This window comes from Salmo trutta, chromosome 23 (genome assembly GCF_901001165.1).
Source record: "Salmo trutta chromosome 23, fSalTru1.1, whole genome shotgun sequence".
Lineage (NCBI taxonomy): Eukaryota > Metazoa > Chordata > Actinopteri > Salmoniformes > Salmonidae > Salmo > Salmo trutta.
In genome coordinates, this window is record NC_042979.1 from 35,827,663 (window position 1) to 35,847,954 (window position 20,292).

The following is a 20,292-nucleotide window of genomic DNA, read 5'->3' on the forward strand; positions in this document are numbered from 1 at the left end:
TGTCCCAATGACAAGGTAATCCACAAATTGTATCCATGGCCACACAACTGGCTGCACACAGCTGTCATCGCTGGACTTCCAGATATCACCTGCACTATTCAATCCATCTCTGGAAAGTACTACTGGCGCAGGACATCACTCGCTATGTCAACTCCTGTTCCGTATGTGCCCAAATCAAATCTCCCCGGCATGCTCCTGCAGGGAAACTCCTTCCCCTTCCTGTGCCTCAGCGTCCCTGGTCTCATCTGTCCATTGATTTTGTCACTGATCTCCCCTCCTATGATGGTTTCACCACCATTTTGGTGGTTGTGGACATATTCTCTAAACCCTTCCATTTTTTTATCCCTCTTTCTGGTCTCCCTACCGCTCTCCAGGTCGTGGAGGCACTGTTCCAGTAGGTCTTCCGGTGCTATGGCCTTCCGGAGGGCATCTTCTCCAACCATGGCCCCCAATTCACGTCACGGGTATGGAAAGCCTTCAGGGAGAAGCTGAGGGTCACGGTCAGCCTCATGTCCGGGTACCGGGCTCAGTCTAACGGGCAGCTGGAGAGGATAAACCAGGAGCTGGGGAGGTTCCTGAGGAGTCACTGCCAGGACCGACAGGGGGAGTGGACCAATTCCTTTCCTGGGCTGAGTACGCCTAGAATTCATTGCTTCACTCCTCCACCATGCTGACTCCCTTCCAGTGTGTTCTGGGTTATCAGCCAGCCCTGGCTCCATGGACCTCGAGCCAGACCAAAGCTCCTGCAGTGGACGAGTCGTTCAGGCACACAGAAGAGGTTTGGAATGATGCCCACATGAGACTCCAGCCCGCAGTCCACCACCAGAAGGAGCAGGAGGATCGCCACTGCAGTGAGGCTCCTGTTTTCCATCATGGGGATCGCATGTGGCTCTCCACCAGGAACCTCCCACTCTGCCTGTCCAGTAAGAAGCTGAGCCCCCGGTTTGTGGGGCCGTTTAAGGTCTTCCAGAGGGTTAATGATATGACATATACTGTGCCTTCAGAAACTATTCAGACCCCTTGACTTTTTCCACATTTTGCTACATTACAGCCTTACTCTAAAATGTATAAAATTGTTTTTTCCCTCATCAATCTACACACTATACCCATAATGACAAAGCAAAATAAGGTTTAAAAAAATTCTTGCTAGTAGTAAAAAATATGTTTTTAAATATTACATTTACATAAGTATTCAGACCCTTTACTCAGTACTTTGTTGAAGTACCTTTGGTAGTGATTACAGCATTGAGTCTTCTTGGGTATGACACTACAAGCTTGGCACACCTGTATTTGTGGAGTGTCTCCCATTCTTCTCTGCAGATCCTCTCAAGCTCTGTCAGGTTGGATGGGGAATGTTGCTGCACAGCTATTTTCAGGTCTCTCCAGAGATGTTCAATCGGGTTCAAGTCTGGGCTCTGGCTGGGCCACTCAAGAACATTCAGAGACTTGTCCCGAAGCCACTCCTGCATTGTCTTAGCTGTGTGTTTACGGTCGTTGTCCTGTTGGAAGGTGAACCGTCGCCCCAGTCTGAGGACCTGAGCTTTCTGGAGCAGGTTTTCAACAAGGATCTCTCTCTACTTTGCTTCATTCATCTTTACCTCGATCCTGACTAGTCTCGTCGGCTTGAGGGGGAATATACACGGCTGTGACTATAACCAAAGAGAATTCTCTTGGGAGGTAACACGGTCGGCATTGGATTGTGAGGTATTCAAGGTTGGGTGAACAAAAGGACTTGAGTTCCTGTATGTTATCACAATCACACCATGAGTAGTTCATCATGAAACATACACCCCTGCCCTTCTTCCCGGAGAGATATTTATTCCTGTCTGCGCGATGAACTGAGAACCCAACTGTCTGTACGGACTCAGACAGAATATCCAGAGAGCCATGTTTCCGTGAAACAGAGTATGTTACAATCCCTGATGTCTCTCTGGAAGGAAATCCTTGCCCTGAGCTCGTCAACTTTATTGTCCAGAGACTGAACATTAGCGAGTAATATACTTGGAAGCGGTAGGTGGTGTGCTCGCCTCCTGAGTAAGGACTCTCCGAGTACCTCTTCTCCGCCGCCGATGTTTTGGATCAGCTTCAGTAATCAGTTCATTTGCCCTGGCGGGTACAAACAAAGGGGAAAGACGTATTCCTGGTCGAAATGCTGGTAATGGTGGTGAGTTACTGTCGCTCTGATATCCAAAAGTTCTTCCTGGCTGTATGTAATAACACAAAAAAATCTGGCCTAATAATGTAAGAAATAACACAGAAAAAAAATAAAACTAAAAACTGCAAAATTGTCAGAAAAGGCCTGCTCCATGTAGCCGTCCAATATTGTTGTTGTGGTGGAGGTCAGGGGGAGGTGCTGATTGGACAGCTACATGGAGCAGGCCTTTTCTGACAAGCTGCTTCAGTACCAGCCCCTCGTGGTGCTGGGACAGCCTGGGTGGAGGTACAAGCTGGTGATGCTGATATTTGGCAGTCTTGGCCACGTACACAGGCTTGCAGTGTGTGGCCTCCAGATTGCGGGCTGACAAAACTACAGCAAACCAATTGGCTCAGTACTGCTCTGTTTCAGCTGTCGTGGGCAGAGATTGTGCGTGTGTGTGTGTGTGTGTGTGTGTGTGTGTGTGTGGGTGGTGTGTGTGGGTGTGTGTGTGTGTGTGTGTGTGTGTGTGTGTGTGTGTGTGTGTGTGTGTGTGTGTGTGTGTGTGTGTGTGTGTGTGTGTGTGTGTGTGTGAGAGAGAGGTATCTTTCCCAAAAATTGCACTGTCACTCTGACAGTGTAACCAATGACATAGATTGTTTAACCAGTCAGCATTATGATAAGAATGTGCCAGGAAATTATGCCTGTACTGTTAGCTTTGGCTGAGACAGACTGATGCTAGGCTAGCTGTTGTGTTTAGTTCTGTTACAGAACCCTTATTCTGTACTATTTTCAGAGACATATACCCGTATATAGTACAGTAAATATACACATTTACATCATCTGCCGCTAAACTAGGCTGTTGTTGATCGACCCAATGTTCAGCTATTGGAACATGTAGTGACTGGAGCAGATTTGTTGAACAGACAACGTCATCAGGTTTGGTGATGACTGTTGTCTGGGATTATATTGTAAATGCTTTTGTTTTTATGAGATGGAAGGATAGGAGCAGAAGTAGGGAAGACGGAGTAAACTTTTAAGGATAACAGAGTTCTAAACTATTTTTATATTTTTGATGTATTATTTATGACATGCACAGGCCCCATGCTGGGATTTAACAGGGATCCCCACCATGGAGGGAAGTATATGGTTCCGGAGGGGAGAGTGTTAACTACTAGACCAGACTCCAGGCCCTGTAAACACATTTTGTATGATTAATTTGTCTAGAAAAGGGTTGGATAAATATGGGTGTGTTGTTGTGTGTGTGATAGCTCTGTTCAATCTCTCCAAGAGACACATCACATTGCTAGTACTGGGCTCTAGAGTGGTAGACTGTTCACCAGGAGACACATCACATTGCTAGTACTGGGCTCTAGAGTGGTAGACTGTTCACCAGGAGACACATCACATTGCTAGTACTGGACTCTAGAGTGGTAGACTGTTCACCAGGAGACACATCACATTGCTAGTACTGGGCTCTAGAGTGGTAGACTGTTCACCAGGAGACACATCACATTGCTAGTACTGGACTCTAGAGTGGTAGACTGTTCACCAGGAGACACATCACATTGCTAGTACTGGACTCTAGAGTGGTAGACTGTTCACCAGGAGACACATCACATTGCTAGTACTGGGCTCCAGAGTGGTAGACTGTTCACCAGGAGACACATCACATTGCTAGTACTGGACTCTAGAGTGGTAGACTGTTCACCAGGAGACACATCACATTGCTAGTACTGGGCTCTAGAGTGGTAGACTGTTCACCAGGAGACACATCACATTGCTAGTACTGGGCTCTAGAGTGGTAGACTGTTCACCAGGAGACACATCACATTGCTAGTACTGGGCTCTAGAGTGGTAGACTGTTCACCAGGAGACACATCACATTGCTAGTACTGGACTCTAGAGCGGTAGACTGTTCACCAGGAGACATATCACATTGCTAGTACTGGACTCTAGAGCGGTAGACTGTTCACCAGGAGACACATCACATTGCTAGTACTGGGCTCTAGAGTGGTAGACTGTTCACCAGGAGACACATCACATTGCTAGTATTGGGCTCTAGAGTGGTAGACTGTTCACCAGGAGACACATCACATTGCTAGTACTGGGCTCTAGAGTGGTAGACTGTTCACCAGGAGACACATCACATTGCTAGTACTGGGCTCTAGAGTGGTAGACTGTTCACCAGGAGACACATCACATTGCTAGTACTGGACTCTAGAGCGGTAGACTGTTCACCAGGAGACACATCACATTGCTAGTACTGGGCTCTAGAGTGGTAGACTGTTCACCAGGAGACACATCACATTGCTAGTACTGGACTCTAGAGCGGTAGACTGTTCACCAGGAGACATATCACATTGCTAGTACTGGACTCTAGAGCGGTAGACTGTTCACCAGGAGACACATCACATTGCTAGTACTGGGCTCTAGAGTGGTAGACTGTTCACCAGGAGACACATCACATTGCTAGTACTGGACTCTAGAGCGGTAGACTGTTCACCAGGAGACACATCACATTGCTAGTACTGGGCTCTAGAGTGGTAGACTGTTCACCAGGAGACACATCACATTGCTAGTACTGGACTCTAGAGCGGTAGACTGTTCACCAGGAGACATATCACATTGCTAGTACTGGACTCTAGAGCGGTAGACTGTTCACCAGGAGACACATCACATTGCTAGTACTGGGCTCTAGAGTGGTAGACTGTTCACCAGGAGACACATCACATTGCTAGTATTGGGCTCTAGAGTGGTAGACTGTTCACCAGGAGACACATCACATTGCTAGTATTGGGCTCTAGAGTGGTAGACTGTTGACCAGGAGACACATCACATTGCTAGTACTGGGCTCTAGAGTGGTAGACTGTTCACCAGGAGACACATCACATTGCTAGTATTGGGCTCTAGAGTGGTAGACTGTTCACCAGGACCAGGTAAGACACCAAAGAATTACACCACGTGTCAAACTCATTCCACGCAGGTCGGAGTGTCTGTGGTTTTTCACTCCTACTTCATTGATGAATTAATGTCACACGTTTTTAAGGATCTCCCCTCATCTGGTTGTCTAGGTCTTAATTGAAAGGAGAAAATAAAAGTCAGCAGACACTAGGCCCTCCATGGAATGAGTTTGACACCACTGCCCTACACCCTCCCTAATTTTCACTCCCTTAGATTTGAGACACTTGTCCATGCAGTATGTTGGAGGAACGAAAAATGGAGGGCCAATGGTTTCCACTAACAATTGTCTTTATCATGAAAGTTCATGAAAACAAAAATGTAATTAATTTAAGGTCAGCGTCAGGCATAAGGTTAGCAGTGTGGTTAAGGTTAGGGTTAAGTATAGAGTTAGGTTTAAAATCGATATTTAAGAAGATATATTGTCGACATAGGTGGGGTTTATGACTTTGTGGTTGTGGTAACTTGTGACGACCAGGGTCGAGTGGCAAGGTGAAGGGTGATTAGGGATTCAGACATAAGGCTTGTTTGAGTGGTAAGGCTGAAACAACCGACTGCAGACGGAAGTCAGTCGGGGGAAGTGCATCTGCGACAGCCGAAAGTTGGACACTGACGTTTTTTTCATCAGCAAGGCTCAGTGCAACAGGGCAGTGTTGTCATTGTTTATAAATGATTAAGATTTTCCCTTTGTAATGTTGAAATAAACATTTCTCCAACCCCCATATCACACATTCACAAACTGTAAATACATGTATTGTACTATCAATTTGGGAGTTAATTCAAAATGTATAAATTCTAAATGTAGTTATAAAAAATTAAATTAAGTACAATCAAATATTTGTTTGTTGTTGACTGCAAGGTTAAATCAGTTCAGTCAAATGTGAATATGAAAGTATTAAAATAGTTTAGGGGATGGCTTTGTCTGTGAAGGATTACTCCCGGAGCCAGATGCTGGCTTGGCAAGTAGCCCTTTGGTGGACAGCTGGCATGGAAACCCCCCTTCTGTGAAAAGAGGTTGCCTTCAGCTTGTGGCAGTAGGGAGGTGGTGGGTCGACGGTAACACTGTTGCTTCAAGACAGCGAGAGAGAAAAAAAGTGTAAGCGATCATTTAAATACATCACAAGATGTACGCCCATTGGTGAGAGGAGAGCAAGGTGATTATTGTACAGGTATGCCCATAGGTTATTTAGCAAGCTTGGTGAGGTTGCATTATTCTGCTGTGCTCATTGACTATAGGGTAAAGGTGATTGACATTTTGCACGTGGCTAATTGATAGTAAAGGAGGAGGAGTGACATAATGCTGTGCTGTTGACGAGAACATTTGTAAACATCACAGATATAAATTCCTGCTGTGCCCATGATAAAGGATGTGATGTGAATTATGTTGTAGCCTACTACTGAATCAAAGTAGAATGTGAGGATAATCATTCAGACCAGCCTTACTGATTGAACTTACGTTAACTACATTAGTAGACTACTTCTGTAATAGTTGATGAATATCTTAAAGGGATAGTTCACACACAATATCCCAATTTCCACGTTTTTTCTACATAACTTTTCAACTACCATTTATTTGAACACTATGGGCTGGATTCAGTCCGTATCGCAGAAGATCCACGTTAAAAGGTAATGGTAATTTCCGATTGAGCCGACATATGCAGCGTTTACCATGAATGCAGTCTCTGAGACCGTCAATTACGCTATAAGGTGGATCTTCAGCACTACAGATTGAATAGAGCCCTTTATCTTGATAACATACATCTCTCTGTAATATGTTCACCATGGGGAGAGAAGGCCTGCTATTCATCTTCTTCCTGCTGCTTCCACTGGCCTTGGTCTGGGAAGACCCCCCAACCCTCAACTCCCCCAATCCTCAACTCAATCAGTGATCTCAGTAATATTGTGTTTGGCCACCTCTTCCCACATCACGGCTTATATCTGCTCTACTTCATCGCCCACAAACTAGTGGTGGATAACAACTATTGTCACTGTAGTCGTAGGGTTGAGACCAAAACGCAGCGGGTATATGTACACTCATCTTCTTTTATTAGGACAAAGAAGGGAAACCAAAACAAAACACATATACAAAAAACACAACGACGATAAACAGTCCTGTAAGGCATAAAGCTAAACACGGAAATAACCTCACACAAAGTGACAGGTGAAAACAGGCTCCCTAAGTATGACTCTCAATCAGCAACAACAATGTACAGCTGTTCCTGATTGAGAGTCATACCAGGCCAACACAGAAATACAAAACTAGAACAGCCCCTTAGAAATACAAACACAAGAACATACCCAACACCCCGGAACACATAAATCAAATACCCCTCTACAATACACACACACCCCGAACCACCTAAATCAACTACCCCTTCACATCGACACTTACACCAATAAACCCCAGAAACACTCTACACAAAATATCCCTCTATCTAAACACATACACAAAACCATGAAAACAAATACCCTCTGCCACGTCCTGACCAAACTACAATAACAAATAGACTCCTTTACTGGTCAGGACGTGACAACGATGCCCTCGTCATACCAGACAGGGGAGACTGGGGCTTCCATTTCTACAATAACTTTGAAAGGGTGTTTCCACCGCTGCAAAATCAAAACCTACAGGGTTACTACGTAGTAGGGAATCTCAATACACTGACACAATACTGACTCGCCCCTTACATCTGCCAAAGCTATCGCTACACCCCAGGGAATTTGGAGAGGAACAGGAACAGAGTTGCTGTCAGAACCAGCCTCAACAGCCCGCTGTTAGAGCCACACTATATAACACAGCACTATCCTCGTGCCGGTCCCCAGAGCAATCAATATGACCCAGCTAACACCTGGCGCATAAGCCCTGCCGTCCTGAGAGAGATCCGGTTCATCTTAGCCAACCGGATGGACGGCCTGGCCGTGTTCCTGTTCATCGCTGGCTATGATGTGAAATCCAGGTCCTTCGACCAGTTCTGCTACTGCTTCAGGTCATCCACTGCCAAACACACATATCAGGTGGAAGATGTAGCAGGCCCAGGGGCTCAGTCCGCTGCTATAAAAAAAAGGAGTTACAGTGAGTGAGAATAATCACCACTTGGAGTGCTATGCCATCGAGCTGCAGGTGAAATCCACTGACAACATGTACGCCCGGATCAGATGGTCTAATGTCCCTGACAGTGTGCTGGACCTGGGGGTCAAAGTGACCCTCTATAAAGAGCACATGTGGCTCGCTCAACTTATTGACAAGAGCAGCTATGGAAACTTTGACACCGACCAGAACCTAAAGCACAGCCTGAGCATCAGTCCCCTGCAGATGGATAGCACATACAGTGAGCACCATAATTCATTGGACAGTGACCATTTTTTGTTATTTTGGCTCTGTACTCTAGCACTTTGAGTTTGAAAGGATACATTGACAATGAGGGTGAAGTGCAGACTGTCAGCTTTAATTTGAGGGTATTTTTATACATATCGGATTAACCGTTTAGAAATGACAGTATCTTTTGTACATGGTACCCCCATTTTAAGGTACTACAAGTATTTGTTTAATTGACTTCACAGATGTGTGTCTTTGGCAGGTATATTCATTTGTGTCGTTAGTGAATGCAGGAGAGCTGTTGATGAATACTATTGATTCTAGACTTCGCTATTGCCTTTGGAGGTTGTTGTTGGGGTGTGACAACATGAGGAAGACAGCAGTGTCGATGCAAATGAAGCTGGCCGCCATAAGGCTCAGAAATGAAAATCAATCAATCAGGAACAATGCAAAAACCCTGGGCATACCCAAGTAAACAGTTTGGTTCATCATTAACAAGAAAAAAACAACCGGTGAACTCAATTATGTCAAAAGACCCGGTAGACTGAGGAAGACCACTGTAGTGGATGACTGGAGAATACTCTCTATGGTGAAGAAAACCCCCCCTGACAACAGCCCAACAGATCAAAAACACTCTCCTGGATGCAGGTGTAGATGTGTCAGTCTACCATACGTAGAAGACTACACCAGCAGGACTACAGAGGGTACACTACAAGATGCAAACCACTGATAAGCCTGAAGAACAGAAAGGCAAGATTACAGTTTGCTAAAAAGCACCCCAAAAAAGTATTGTCCACAAAAAAGTATTGTGGACAGATGAGACAAAGATTAACATGTACCAGAGTGATGGAAAGAGGAAAGTGTGGAGAAAAAAAAGACATGCCCATGATCCAAAGCATACCACCTCATCCGTGAAACATGGTGGAGGGGGTGTTAAGGCTTGGTGGAGGGGGTGTTATGGCTTGGTGGAGGGGGTGTTATGGCTTGGTGGAGGGGGTGTTATGGCTTGGTGGAGGGGGTGTTATGGCTTGGTGGAGGGGGTGTTATGGCTTGGTGGAGGGGGTGTTATGGCTTGGGCCTGTATGGCTGCCAGTGGAACAGGCTCACTTGTCTTCATCAATGATGTGACTGCAGACAGAAGTAGAACAATGAATTCTGAAGTCTACAGAAATATTTTATCTGCTGAAATAAAACCAAATGCCTCCAAACTCATTGGACGGCACTTCATCATGCAACAAGACAAAGACCCTAAACATACTGCTAGAGCAGCGACGGGGTTTTTGATGGCCAATCACCGGATCTGAATCCAATTGAACATGCATTTTACATGCTGAAGAGGAGACTGAAGGCAATAAGTCCCTGAAACAAGCAAGAACTGTAATTTGGGGGCCAGATCTGGTTAAATATACAAGACTGTCCTTGCAAGCACTGTTCTAATGTACACGCATACTTTGATTGCCTTTTCATAACAAATCAACAATTTGTTGTTTACCGTAAGCCATTTTTATTTACATAATTTACTGTCAAGAACATTTTAAAGCATCTTTCATTAAAATGCAACAGCAACATAAGGAATGGAATGTTCAAGTTAAAATGTGACATCGGTTTTAAAAGTCTGCATTATCAAAATGAGCAAATATTTGTGCTGGCGTTCCTACTGTGAAGTAGGACCAGCCGACTTTCAACCCAAAAAAGTTTGAACGAAGTGCGGACTAACATCTTAATAAAATAAATAAAGTCACACTCTACATTCTATGAAGAACGACATACAAAATGTGCCCTGAAAAATAAAAAACTCTTCCATTCACTTAAGAACAATAAACATGAATATTATTTGGTAGGATCTTCAGTGGTCTAAGCAAAAGTCGGGATAGATCTTCAGTAAATAAAAAAAAATATATATTTATAATTTTTTATTGAATGTTTAAAACATACAATATACTTGCAGTGAAGCCGCTCAACAACTACATCACATTAGTCATCTAACAGACACCCATCCAGAGTGACACACAGAAGCAAACCGGGTCAATGCCCTGCTCAAGGGCATGTCGAAAGATCTCCCACAAGGTCAAAAACAGGGACCCGAACCAGCGATCCATGAGCCACCGGCCCAAGCACCCAACCGCCAACCCTCCAAGATCCCAAGAGCTGCCCCTCAACCATCCAAGACCCCCCCCCCCCCGATAATTGTAAAAAAAAAAAAATACAAATAATTCCATTACCCACCCCCAAGACCCCCCCCATGCACCAACAACCAAAAAATGTACAAAACGGGAAGACAAAGGAAAACAAAAAACTACAATGCAAAAAAACCAAAGACATCAAGGACAACAAAAATCATAATAGCAAGGCCAACTGAATATGTTTGAGTGCATGCATGCCACTATTTACCTGTGTGTGTGTCCGTATATGTGCACGTGTGCATTTGAATAAGAGTGTGTGTGTATGCATGTGTACAAACACCTGCACATCATCAGCCTCAGGCAAACGTGCATTAGCCGTAAAAACACTGCCCCTCAGTGTCATTCAAACTTACTTTTTGCTATGTTTTATTTTCAAATCAAATCAAATTTGTTTATATAGCCCTTCTTACATCAGCTGATATCTCAAAGTGCTGTACAGAAACCCAGCCTAAAACCCCAAACAGCAAGCAATGCAGGTGTAGAAGCACGGTGGCTAAGAAAAACTCCCTAGAAAGGCCATTTTGACTTTATTTGTTATACTTTTATCTTTGACCGTCATTCTATATTCCGCCCAGCAACTCCACTTGTCTCCAATTCCACATCCCAACCCTCAGCTTCCCTCAGCCCCTCCCACCTATCTCTGCTGGTCACACTCTTCGGATTTCTATGCACCATATATCTTTCAACTATGCTGTAATGGTTTTTATTTTTACCCCTCCCCCCCGTCAGCCGCACCAATGTGTCGGAGGAAACACCGTACACCTTGTGAACATGTCAGCGTGCATTGCGCCCGGCACAGGAGTCGCTAATGCGCGATGGAACAAGAACATCCCTGCAGGCCAAACCCTCCCCTAACCCGGACGACACTGGGATAATAGTGCGCCGCTCCATGGGTCTCCCGGCCACGGCCAGCTGCGACAGAGCCTGGACTCAAACCAGGATCTGTGGTGGCACAGCTAGCACTGCGATGCATTGCCTTAGACCACTGCGCCCCTCGGGAGTATGCTGTGATGTTTAACATACAATTCCAATCTATCTAATCGAATAGAATCCACAGATTGTGAGTTGAAGATAAATACTTTTACTACGAGTATTAGTATATTAATAATTGACTGACCCGGTCTCTCCAGATCTCCTAACAGTACTATTTCTAGGGTAAATTTTAGATCAATGTTATGCATTTTCAGACATTCCTGAACCTGAGACCAGAAACAGGCTACCTGAGGGCAATACCAAAATAAATGGTCTATTGATTCTGTATCCTCACAACAAAATCTGCAGAGCTTCGATGATTGTATGCCCCAAATAATCAACATTTTGTTAGTGGCAAGAATTCTATGTAATAATTTTTGCTGAAAAGCATGAAGTCTTGAATCTTCTGTGGTTTATATATCAACTCATACCATGGAATCGGCACATCAAAAATCTCTTCACAAATATTTTGCATTCTGTATGGCACAGCTGTCAACATCCTGGTCCTCAAATTAAGCTGGTAAACTTTCCTATTTATGCTATTTTATTCCTCCACCAGTTTCGATCCTTTATATTGGGCAGACAGACCAGTTCCCTACCTCCTCCTGCTGCCATTTGCCTCCTCCATTTTTGGGGTAATGCTGTAATCAATTGGTTGTACTCTTGGATTGAGCAGACCTTCCCATACAATTCTGATAACTCCATGAAAGACATAACTCTACCATTCCAATTTACAATATAATTTAAAAACAAAATACCCTTTTCAAACATCTTTCCCATAAATACAGGTATTTTATCAACCAGCCATAATATTTCTTGTAATATTTATTCTGTCTTTTCAGAGGGATGAAATTGAAATTGTAGCCAGCTCTGCAATGCTTGTTTGAAAAAGTTTGTTTGTTTGTTTCAATTAATCAAATGAGACATGGCAATCTGCACAAAGGCAAGAAGGCAATTTTTAAACAAGCTTTTCTTAGTAATCTACTTGAGAACCATTTAGGGTTCAAGTAAAACTTTTGAATTAGTGAAGCTTTTAGAGAGAGGTTTAGTGCGTTCATATTTAATAATCTCAACTCACCCAATTCATATTCATTATATAGATAGGCACGCTTTATTTTGCCTGGTTTAGCGTCCCAGATAAAGCAAAATATTTTTTGTTCATATGATTTGAAAAACGAATCATCAGGAGTAGGCAGCGCCATAAGTAACTGAGTAGACTGAGATATGACTAAGGAGTTCATTTTTCCATAAAATTGTGTTTGCAAGTGTGGAACCATTGGTTGTCTTGATCATAGAAGGTCACCCATCCTTTATCCATGTTCAGGTTAACTTTGACCCTCTGCACATTCTTGTTCAGGACGTATGTCCCAGTGTCCCTGCTCTGAGACTGCATTGTCTTCCTCTTTCCTGGCCACCCTACCATCCAGAGGTCATTGTGCCCCACCTTCTCCTCCCAGCACCCTGAGGTGAAACCCTTGGAGCCCAGGACTTCAGTGTAGCTGCTGAACCTTTCGGGGTTGTCTGGAACACTTTGTCTGGCTTCAAATCTCAAGGAGGTCAGATCCTTGGAGAGATGGAGACAGGTGTCAGCGGTGTTTGGGTTTAGGACCACAGGCGTGGATCTCCTGCATCTTCTCCCACACCTGGAACTTGAGGTTGCCCAGGTGTTTAGCCATGTCGACCAGAGCTCCAGAGGCCCTATATGGCTCCTGAGGTAGACTCTCTGCTGTCTTCATGGTCTTGTACTTCTGCAGGAATGCCACGTCATCACCCCCCCCCCCCCCGACAGCTTCTTTACCACCTCCCTGATCCAGTCTGACAAGATCGACATCGCTTTACTGAGCTTCTTCAACTTCCCCTTGATCGTTTTACGCCGCTCCATATTTTCTTCCATCAGGCCGGCTAGCTTACACGGCTGCCTTCTCCTCTCTCAGATATACTGATCAAATTCCTTATTGACCAGTATCTGGTCCCTACGCCTGCATCCCGATGTAAATCGCCATTTCGTCCATGGTGAGTTTAGTGTTCTTTACGGCGACCATTTTATCCTGGAGGGCCTTCAGTGGGGTTTGGAGCTCCTCCCTCATCTGGGCAGCAGTCTTCTCCACGGAGCAGCAACTGTGGTCCGCGTGTTGCAACACACACACCACACTCGTCCTCCAGGCAGAAGAACCCGAGCTTCTGGGAGTGAAGGCTACACACACCACACTCGTCCTCCAGGCAGAAGAACCCGAGCTTCTGGGAGTGAAGGCTACACACACCACACTCGTCCTCCAGGCAGAAGAACCCGAGCTTCTGGGAGTGAAGGCTACACACACCACACTCGTCCTCCAGGCAGAAGAACCCGAGCCTCTGGGAGTGAAGGCTACACACACCATGTGGGCACTTGGAATCCAGGTTGTTTACCCTGTGAGGGTCCCTTCTTGGTAGCCTTTTCTCTGGTCTTCTCTGTGGGGTCCTGGGTGTCCCTACTGTTCCACTCCTTCAGCAGGGTCTCATAGATGCTCCTCAGAGCCAGGTTGGTAGGAGGATGGTCTCTGGAGGACCTGCGTCTGCAAATTGCACAGTCCTTGGTCCCTCTCTGCTCCCTCCAGGTCTCCCCCAGGCAGGGCCTGCAGAAGCTATGGCTGCAGGAGAGGGGCACCGGCTCCTTGAAGGTCTCACAGCAGATGGGGCATGTTAGGTCCTCTCCCAGAAAGAGAAGGGCTGCCATTCTGGACAACTGGAGTCAAAGAAAGGGAGACATTTACATTTTCTTAGAAACACATCTCTTTCAAAGAGAGGAAAATGCAGGCCAAAGAGTGTAAAAATTAGTTGCCAGCACACTGCCTAAATACTTTATTGAATCTGTATTGCTGAAGCGTTACTGATTGCGTGCTAGAAATGTAAAGTTAATTTTCAGATTGAGCCGACATATGCAGCGTTTACCGTAATATATGCAGCGTTTACCGTAATATATGCAGCGTTTACCGTGAATGCAGTCTTCGCTAACATGGAAATTATAAAATGTAGCTATCTAGGCATTTTGCAAGTGTGATTGTGATTTTACGTTTGGATTTAGTTTTGAAACTGATAGAAAACTGGATTTGCAAAGTCAAGAAACATCTATCCCAACCTCTATCATTGACACAGGCTACACAGCTCACCACGTGAATCCTGAAAGGTGGTCTACTGAAATAAGATAGAAGGTATTTGAGGTAGCTACTGACAAGGAAACAGTGTTATTACATAGCACGTTGGGTGAAAGTCTGGGAATTGTGCAAATGCAAAGTCAAAGGGGGTGACACTAAAGTGTGTAACTAAAGAACAAACCTGCTTAGTATAGCACTCGCCTTGTCTTTGATGCAGCCGTCTCAATACAAGCCTAGAACTGCACAATCTTCAGTTTGCTTCAGCTGCACCTCTTCAGACCGACAACAAGTGCAGTTCAGGGCATGGACCAGTGGGTGGAGGCATACAACATGGATTTTAATTGACAACAGCTTGGAGTGATTAAAAAAAAAGACAGAAAATAAATCAACCACAATTTCGTTAACAATACCATAAAATTAAGATTTTCTTTTGTAATGAATAACACTCTATAAGTTTAATAAATTAATTTCTCTAGGTTAGGCTATTTACGCTCACATTTATGAGAGTGTGGGAGATGGTCTATGTGTGTGTGTGTCTGCGAGACTGCGTCTTGGGTTGGGCTGTTAGTGGGATGGTGGTCTTGTGGTCTGTGGTTGCATGAGATCTCACTACATACCAGCTCCCTGAGCTCATCACTGTGAGAAGACAACAGGCATAAAGAGAGGAGGTTATACCTTCTCTCTCTCTCTTTCTCTTTCTCCACGCGCCCTAAGGAAGCAAACACGCCCGACCAGGCCACCCTACAGCCCACGCAGACACTCATGGAGAGGGACAAGACAGGACTTGCCCCCTGCTACCTACCATGAGTCATTAACAAATCTATTTACATTGAACCCAAATCCTGATTTATGTTGAAAACCATTCCATTCAATGGACAGGATTACCTGTTAATCCATACACCTCCATCATCATCATCTGTAGGGTTTATGTTGTGGTGATGATTTAGACATTCTGTTATGCAAAAATGCATGACTGGCATGATGATTTTATGGGCATTCCCCTTTGAATACACAAAAGTTACATTATATCATCATAAAACCTTTGACACAGATGATAAAGTCATCCATACAAAACATGTATATTTCTTTAGAGTACCTTACAGTGGAGGTGTTGGCAATTATCTAGTACAGTGAGAGTATATAAGTGTGTTGACATGAATGAGACAGAAAGAGGGCAAAGTGCAAGAATGCATGTAAACATGAGTGTCCATAAATTACAGCTCAGGCACATATCCACGTGTGAATGTGAGGGTGTGTTCGAATGAGTGCAAGAGAATGAGTCTACAGCCCATTCATGTGTGTTGGTTAGCAGCAAGCATGCATTAAAGCGCACTCCCTTTCCTGTCTCTCTGTGCCCCTCTCAAGCCCCGAGGCCCCTTCCTGTGGACAGTGTCCAGCCCCAGAGCCTTACATAACTACAGAGGAATGCTGCAACTTAGCCCTGCCTGGAACTCTGGTCCATCAGACACTGAGAGAGGAGCCAGCAAATAATAATAGAAATAATAATCTATTACATTTGTAAGGCGCTTTCCAATTTAAAAGAATAATCTCAAAGTGCATACAGTAAAATATAAACTAGAACAAATTGTTTTATTATTTATATATACACTCAGTGGCCAGTTTATTAGATAAACCCATTTAGTACCTGATCGGACCCCCCTTTGCCTCTAGAACTGTTTGTGGCCCGCCTGTTAGCTTGCACGATTCTTGTCATTCTCCTTTGACCTCTCTCATCAACAAGCTGTTTTCGCCCACAGGACTGCCGCTGACTGGATTTTTGTATTTGTCACATATAATATATAAGTAGAACATTATAAATATATACATACATAACTATCACGTTTCAGGTAAGACCCAAATGCAGACTGTGTTGAAGTAACAATCTTTATTACAGCAACAGGGGCAGGCAAACGACAAGCCAAGACAGGCAGGGGTTAATAATCCAGAGTAGTGGGGCAAAGGTACAGGACGACAGGCAGGCCCACGGTCAGGTCAGGCAGAGGTTGGTAATCCAGAGTAGTGGGGAAAAGGTAAAGGACGTCAGGCAGGCTCAGGGTCAGGGTGGACAGAGGTTGGTAATCCAGAGTAGTGGGGCAAAGGTACAGGACGTCAGACAGGCTCAGGGTCAGGGTGGACAGAAAATGTCAAAAACAGGAAAAACAGGAACAATCAATAGACAGGAACAGAGGCAAAAACGCTGGTAGGCTTGACAAAACAAAACGAACTGGAATCAGACAAACAGAGAATACAGGTATAAATACCTGGGGAATGGGGAAAGTGACACCTGGAGGGGGGTGAAGACAAGCACAAGGACAGGTGAAACATCAGTGTGTGACAGTACAAAGGGCAGGAGACAAAGGGCAGTAAGACATGGTTTTAACTCTAGACACAGAAAAGGTAGGAAAAATACAGAGGGTACGGGGCAACAGAGGACGAACAGCAGAGGGGCTAATGATCTTGGAGTGGGGGGAGAAGGTCTTGGCTTCCGGGGGTGTAGCCGCGCACTATTGTTGGGTGCCAGCACCTCAGGCTTGACCTTCTTGGATACCGGTCGGTGCTGCAGATGCAAAGTGGCCCGGGCCTTACGGAGAGGTCTGGTGCAATTTCCAAGCCCCCAGGAAGACATCCCGGGGCAGGCAGAGCTGACTTCAGGCAATGAGTGGATGGGCTCGGCAGGATGGGCTCCAGCCCATGATGGCACCAGTAGCCCAGTCAATGGAGGGATTGTGTCGCTGGAGCCAAGAGAATCCCAATACCACGGGAACCTGTGGAAATTCAACTAGCAGGAATTGGATCGTCTGGCTGTGGTTCCCTGACACTCGTAGGTTGATGGGGGTGGAAGGGTGGGTGACCCGGGCCTAGAGAGCGCCCAAAACATGCATGAGAGCATCAGCTGTTCCGGACGACTGCATGATCACCCTCTCCGTAGCCGATGTGAGTAAGACCAACATGTTTCAAGCAGACCACCATAGTCCCTGTGCCCAAGAACACTAAGGTAACCTGCCTAAATGACTGCCGACCTGTAGCACTCACGTCTGTAGCCATGAAGTGTTTTGAAAGGCTGGTCATGGCTCATACACCATTATCCCGGAAACCCTAGACCCACTCCAATTTGCATACCGCCCCAACAGATCCATGGATGATGCAATCTCTATTGTTCTTAATACTGCCCTTTCCCACCTGGACAAAAGGAACACCAATGTGAGAACGCTATTCATTGACTACAGCTCAGCGTTCAACACCATAGTGCCCTCAAAGCTCATCACTAAGCTAAGGACCCTGGGACTAAACAACTCCCTCTGCAACTGGATCCTGGACTTCCTGACGGGCCAACCCCAGGTGGTAAGGGTAGGTAACAACACAGCCGCCACGCTGATCCTCAACAGGGGGCCCCTCAGGGGTGCGTGCTCAGTCCCCTCCTGTACTCCCGGTGCACTCATGACTGCATGGCCAGGCAAGACTCCAACACCATCATCAAGTTTGCTGATGACACAACAGTGGTAGGCCTGATCACCGACAACGATGAGACAGCCTATAGGGAGGAGGTCAGAAACCTGGCCGTGTGGTGCCAGGACTACAATCTCTCCCTCAACGTGATCAAGACAAATGAGATGATTGTGGACTACAGGAAAAGGTAGACCGAGCACGCCCCCATTCTCATTGACGGGGCTGTAGTGGAACAGGTTGAGAGCTTCAAGTTCCTTGGTGTCCACATCACCAACAAACTAACATGGTCCCACCACAACAAGACAGTTGTGAAGAGGGCACAACAAAACCCTATTCCCCCTCAGGAGACAGAAATGATTCGGCATGGGTCCTCAGATCCTCAAAAGGTTCTACAGCTGCACCATCGAGAGCATCCTGACTGGTTGCATCACTGCCTGGTATGGCAACTGCGTACGGCCCAGTACATCACCGGGGCCAAGCTTCCTGCCATCCAGGACCTCTATACCAATTGTCTAAGACTCCAGCCACCCTAGTCGTAGATTATTCTCTCTGATACCGCACGGCAAGCGGTAACGGAGCGCCAAGTCTACTGTAGGTCCAAAAGGCTTCTTAACAGCTTCTACCCCCAAGCCATAAGACTCCTGAACAGCTAATCAAAGGGCTACCCAGACCCCTCTTTTACACTGCTGCTACTCTCTGTTTATTATCTATGTATAGTCACTTTAACTCTACCTACATGTACATATTACCTCAATTACCTCGACTAACTGATGCCTCCACACATTGACTCTGTACCGGTACCCCCTGTATATAGCCTCGCTATTGTTATTTTACTGCTGCTGTTTAATGATTTGTTACTTTTAATTTCAATTTTTTTACTTATCTATTTTTTACTTAACACTTATTTTTCTTAACACTTCTTAAAGCATTGTTGGTTAAGGGCTTGTAAAGTAAGCATTTCACTGTAAGGCCCACACCCGTTGTATTCGGCGCATGTGACAAAATTTGATTTTATTTGAAATTTATGAATTAAAAATCTGAGAACGGTAAGCAATCATTTCTGATGAAAAAAACACAAATGTAAAAAATGTGTGGATATAGTGTTTTGGAACTAAACTTCATATCTAAGCATCAAACTTGACTTTAGCTTGATTCCTTAGACAAACATTGAATGTAATTTCCCCAATGAACACCCAATAAAAGAACAAGGCAAGACAAAGTGAATTCATTAAAGAACTCGCTTTACTGTCTCATGGCACTCCATACACATCCATTTGTACATTCAACAAGATTCCCATTCTTTTCAATGCACTTAGAATAACAGAGCAAAAAATAAAGTAATACAGTAACTTGGAACTGTAACTAGGAAAAATGCAGTAACTTGGAACTGTGAAGCAGTAACTTGGAACTGTGAAGCAGTAACTTGGAACTGTGAAGCAGTAACTTGGAACTGTGTAGCAGTCAACACGAAACATGACATAATACAGAACATTAATCGACAAGAACAGCTCATCAGTCAGTTGTGTCAGTGCGGTACATGTTGAGTGACCTTCTCTATAAGCATGCTGAAAGTCTTGTTCATTTGTTTACAGAGAAATAGCATTGTATTAGGTCAAACACAAAGACTTTGGAATTGTGTTGCAGTAACTTGGAATTGTGTTGCAGTAACTTGGAAATGTGTTGCAGTAACTTGGAAATGTGCAATAACTGTCCAGTAATGACGCCCAGTTGACACACATAGGTTTCACAATGCCAACTTCTGCTCTAGCAAGCCTCTAGTGGCTGCAGTGTAGAAGACAACACAGTAGAGGACCATTCATCAACAAACCACCCATTATGGTTATACATGGACAATACGGAAGAAACCCCTAGCCTGTTTTGCCAATTTTGATCTAGAACCAGGCTAAAGAAACAGAGGTGGACGATAAAATAGATGTTATGATTATGGATCATTCAGCAGTCATAGCTCCTATCTAGGTTCAGGACGAGACCAGGAAAAACTATGGGCTGTAGTCAAATTCTGTGATCAGGAAAAACTCTTGGCCTCATCGGTAGCCCATCAACAGCTGTGGTAGACCTGATGTCTCTGTAGTCATCATCCCCCATCATGTGATGCCATGGTATAATTAAGCAATAAGGCCTGAGGAG